This window comes from Aquarana catesbeiana, linkage group LG08 (assembly GCF_042186555.1).
Source record: "Aquarana catesbeiana isolate 2022-GZ linkage group LG08, ASM4218655v1, whole genome shotgun sequence".
NCBI classification, from domain to species: Eukaryota; Metazoa; Chordata; class Amphibia; order Anura; family Ranidae; genus Aquarana; species Aquarana catesbeiana.
The window spans coordinates 295,333,160-295,338,516 of NC_133331.1; positions in this window are offsets into that span (position 1 = coordinate 295,333,160).

A 5,357-nucleotide genomic window follows, 5' to 3' on the forward strand; every position below is an offset into this window, starting at 1 on the left:
TCAGAGGAGAGAGGCCAACAGCGGGTTCAGAGGAGAGAGGCCAACAGCGGGTTCAGAGGAGAGAGGCCAACAGCGGGTTCAGAGGAGAGAGACCAACAGCGGGTTCAGAGGAGAGAGGCCAACATCGGGTTCAGAGGAGAGACGCCAACAGCGGGTTCAGAGGAGAGACGCCAACAGCGGGTTCAGAGGAGACAGGCCAACAGCGGGTTCAGAGGAGACAGGCCAACAGCGGGTTCAGAGGAGACAGGCCAACAGCGGGTTCAGAGGAGACAGGCCAACAGCGGGTTCAGAGGAGACAGGCCAACAGCGGGTTCAGAGGAGACAGGCCAACAGCGGGTTCAGAGGAGACAGACCAACAGCGGGTTCAGAGGAGACAGACCAACAGCGGGTTCAGAGGAGAGAGGCCAACAGCAGGTTCAGAGGAGAGAGGCCAACAGCAGGTTCAGAGGAGAGAGGCCAACAGCAGGTTCAGAGGAGAGAGGCCAACAGCAGGTTCAGAGGAGAGAGGCCAACAGCGGGTTCAGAGGAGGGGGCCAACAGCAGGTTCAGAGGAGGGGGCCAACAGCGAGTTCAGAGGAGAGAGGCCAACAGCGGGTTCAGAGGAGAGAGGCCAACAGCTGGTTCAGAGGAGGGGCCAACAGCAGGTTCAGAGGAGAGAGGCCAACAGCGGGTTCAGAGGAGGGGCCAACAGCAGGTTCAAAGGAGAGAGGCCAACAGCGATTTCAGAGTAGGGGCCAACAGCGGGTTCAGAGTAGAGAGGCCAACAGTGGGTTCAGAGGAGAGACACCAACAGCGGGTTCAGAGGAGAGACGCCAACAGCGGGTTCAGAGGAGAGAGGCCAACAGCGGGTTCAGAGGAGAGAGGCCAACAGCGGGTTCAGAGGAGAGAGGCCAACAGCGGGTTCAGAGGAGAGAGGCCAACAGCGGGTTCAGAGGAGAGAGGCCAACAGCGGGTTCAGAGGAGAGAGGCCAACAGCGGGTTCAGAGGAGAGAGGCCAACAGCGGGTTCAGAGGAGAGAGGCCAACAGCGGGTTCAGAGGAGAGAGGCCAACAGCGGGTTCAGAGGAGGGGCCAACAGCGGGTTCAGAGGAGGGGCCAACAGCGGGTTCAGAGGAGAGAGGCCAACAGCGGGTTCAGAGGAGGGGGCCAACAGCGGGTTCAGAGGAGAGAGGCCAACAGCGGGTTCAGAGGAGAGAGGCCAACAGCGGGTTCAGAGGAGGGGCCAACAGCGGGTTCAGAGGAGGGGCCAAAAAATGTAAGCGTTGCCTATGGAGATTTTTAGGGTTAAAAATATTTTTATTTGGAACATGCAGAGTACAAAAGAACGACATCAAATAATTAAGTGTGGAAATGAGTCTGCTTAATGGCGATCGCCTACGGCTAGACTTGTGTCGATCAATAATAACATATAAACATAAAAAGTCCATGGGTAGGGGTCATCAGGAAACACTATATAAACAAAAAAAATAGGGATTTACAGTTCCGTTGTTTATGTGAGAAAGGGAGAAATTTAAATAAAAGGACAAAGAAAATCAAAGGAAAAGTAGGAAAGAAGAGAAGGGGAAACAGTAAAAGAAAAAGAAAGATGGAGGAGAATTCAGCTGGGGAAAGTGATCTAGGAAACGATAAGAAGGAAGCAGGAAAAAAACATTCCTCAGGGCCCTGAATCAAGGCAGGTATGTGGATGGTCCTGCTGGGGTCGGGAGCAGAGCTGCGAGGCACATTCCAGGAGCGGGCACAATTTGAAAGTGTGACATGTTTGGTATCTATTTACTCGGCGTAACATCATCTTTCACATTATACAAAAAAAATTGGGCTAACTTTACTGTTTTCTTATTTTTCAAATTCAAAAAAAGTGTATTTTCTACCCCAAAACTTGCGTTTGTAAGACTGCTAAGCAAATATGGTGTGACAAAGTTATGCGGCCTTGGGTAGTTGACCTGAGGGCCTGAAGTCAGAGAGGAGCTGAACCCAGAGGTCCTGGAGAGCTGACTGGAAGGGACACACCAGCAAGGATCTGGTGGGAGAGGGTGGCTGACCCTCATCTTTAGAAGTTGCCTTGTGGCCTTGGGTAGTTGACCTGAGGGCCTGAAGTCAGAGAGGAGCTGAACCCAGAGGTCCTGCAGAGCTGACTGGAAGGGACACACCAGCAAGGATCTGGTGGGAGAGGGTGGCTGACTCTCATCTTTAGAAGTTGCCTTGTGGCCTTGGGTAGTCAACCTGAGGGCCTGAAGTCAGTGAGGAGCTGAACCCAGAGGTCCTGCAGGACTGACTGGAAGGGAGACACCAGCAAGGATCTAATTCTGCCTACAGCAAGTACAGATCTGTGTCATGGGGGACTGTCCTGTGAGGGCCACCACTTCACCTAGAAGAGTCAGTGGATGGGTGTCAGTCAAGGGGATGCTCCTGAAGATGAAGTAGTCTGCTGCCAGAGTAATGGTTCTCAACTCCTGTCCTCAGGACCCACCAACAGGCCAGGTTTTCAAGAGAACTGAAACACATCCCAGGTGATCTCATATGCTGTTCAGTGATTGCAGTATTCTAGTCTGCGTCTCCCCCAAGGTAATACATAAAATCTGTCCCGTTAGTGAGTCCTGAGGACGGGAGATGAGAACCACTGAGCTAGAGAGAACAAGAAGACACAAATCTTCCATACAAGTGGCAGTATGGTAAGAGCAGTGTGTCTGCCTCCACAAGTACTCTGGAGAGGCCAAGTGTGAGTGGTCCTCATCTACTATGAATAGTTCAAGTCGGAGTATCCCAACTATTCCCTTCTCCCATCCAAGCTCTACAATAAATATATAAAAAAAAAAATTCCATGGACCGATTATTGCGTAACAAGCAAACGGGAGTAATGCCGCGTACACACGGGCAGACTTTTCGACCAGACTGGTCTGACGGAATTTCCAACGAACGGACTTGCCTACACACGATCAAGCAAAGTCCGACAGATCCGTACGTGATGACGTACGACCGGACTAAAATAAGGAAGTTGATAGCCAGTAGCCAATAACGAGTCTGTTTTAGTCCGTCGGACTAGCATACAGACGAGCGGATTTTTCGACCGGACTCGAGTCTGTCTGAGAGATTTGAAACATGTTTTATTTCCAGGTCCGTCGGACTTTTGGGGAAAAAAAGTCAGCTGGAGCCCACACACGATCTGCCGGACCAAGTCTGTCGGAAAGTCCGCTCATGTGTACGCGGCATAAGGGTCTTACAAGCGCACTTTTTTTTTGGAAAAAATACACTTTTTTGAATTAAAAAAAAAATAAGACAGCAGGAAAGTTAGCCCAGTTTTTTTTTTTTTTTATATTGTGAAAGTTGATGTTACGCCGAGTAAATTGATACCCAACATGTCACGCTTCAAAATTTGCGCCCGCTCGCGGAATGGCGACAAACTTTTACCCTTAAAAATCTCCATTGGCGACGTTTAAAAAATTCTACAGGTTGCATGTTTGAAGTGACAGAAGAGGTCCAGGGCTAGAATTATCACTCTCGCTCCACTGATCGCGGTGGAAAAAAAGCATGACAGGACCTCTTAAATGTGAGATCTGGGGGTCAAAAAGACTTCACATCGGTTTCCTGTGCAGAAGAAGTGAGCCAGATTTCCCGCTCTACAGCTTTATCACTATTATTATTATTATACACGATTTATATAACGCCAACAGTTTACGCCGCGCTTTACAATGTAGGGGGGGGGGGGGAACAGCACAATGACAGTTCAATACAGAAGGGACAGGAGGGCCCGGCTCGTAGAGCTTACATTCTAAAGGGAGGGGGGTGGTGGTACAAAAGGTAATAGAAATAGAAAAAATAAATAAATAAATACATTTAAAAATAAATACACATTCATAAATAAAAAATGAATAAAAAAATAGAAATAGAAAAGGTAGTAGCTTTAGTAAATAAGCCCCACGAGACTACAACATTTTCACGATATTCAAATTTTCTAGAGATACAGAATTTTGGGTTGTCACTAGCCGTATGCCATAATCATCAAAATTATATATAAAAGTTTACCTCTTTTTTTTTTAAATGAATTGTTGAAATAAATTTACTTTTTGGTGATATTCTATTTTTTTTTTTTTTAAGCACACCAGAAGAGGTTAGGAACACAAGTCTATGGACCCTTCATGTTGTCTAAATTTGTTTATTTCAGTTTCATTCATTCATTTTTTTCCTTTTCCGGGGCCGTTCGTTATGATCGCAATTCGTAATTTCTTGAATGGATCGGCAGCAAGCCGCTGATCGAAGAAGTTTTTCCCAGCAGTCCCGTTCTACAGAAGCTGATCTGATGGGCGGCTTCTGTCTAACGGGCAAGGCCACACATAGATCAAAATTCGTCTGGTCCCTGCTGAACCGAACGAATTTTGATCCGTGTGTACTCGGTTTTCTCTTCTTCCTTGCTCCAGTAGGTTCCCTCCCGGTGCTGCCCTGTGACTGGTCCTCGGGAGCTCCTGGGTGAATTGTGAGTGGCTGTGGTCACACTCCAGCCACATCATACCATACAGGGTTAATGCTCCTCTATGGTATGATGATGATTTCTGGGTGGAGGGGGAAGAGCACTGCACATGGCTGGAGCAAGTACAAGATTTCCCCCCAGTGCTGGGCACCCGCGAGAGGTCTGTGTACTGGGGCGCCCGCAAGAGGTCTGTGTACTGGGGCGCCCGCGAGAGGTCTGTGTACTGGGGCGCCCGCGAGAGGTCTGTGTACTGGGCGCCCGCGAGAGGTCTGTGTACTGGGCGCCCCGAGAGGTCTGTGTACTGGGGCGCCCGCGAGAGGTCTGTGTACTGGGGCGCCCGCTAGAGGTCTGTGTACTGGGTGCCCGAAAAAGGTCTGTGTACTGGGAGCGGCCGCGAGAGGTCTGTGTACTGGGGCGCCCGCGAGAGGTCTGTGTACTGGGGCGCCCGCGAGAGGTCTGTGTACTGGGTGCCCGAAAAAGGTCTGTGTACTGGGAGCGGCCGCGAGAGGTCTGTGTACTGGGAGCGCCCCCGAGAGGTCTGTGTACTGGGAGCGCCCGCGAGAGGTCTGTGTACTGGGAGCGCCCGCGAGAGGTCTGTGTACTGGGAGCGCCCCCGAGAGGTCTGTGTACTGGGAGCGCCCCCGAGAGGTCTGTGTACTGGGAGCGCCCCCGAGAGGTCTGTGTACTGGGAGCGCCCCCGAGAGGTCTGTGTACTGGGAGCGCCCCCGAGAGGTCTGTGTACTGGGAGCGCCCCCGAGAGGTCTGTGTACTGGGAGCACCTGCGAGAGGTCTGTGTACTGGGGTGCCCGCGAGAGGTCTGTGTACTGGGGCACCCCGCGAGAGCGCTAGAAGGTGGGGGGGCTCTTTGTATTGGGGGGGCTAGGAGGTGGGCGGAG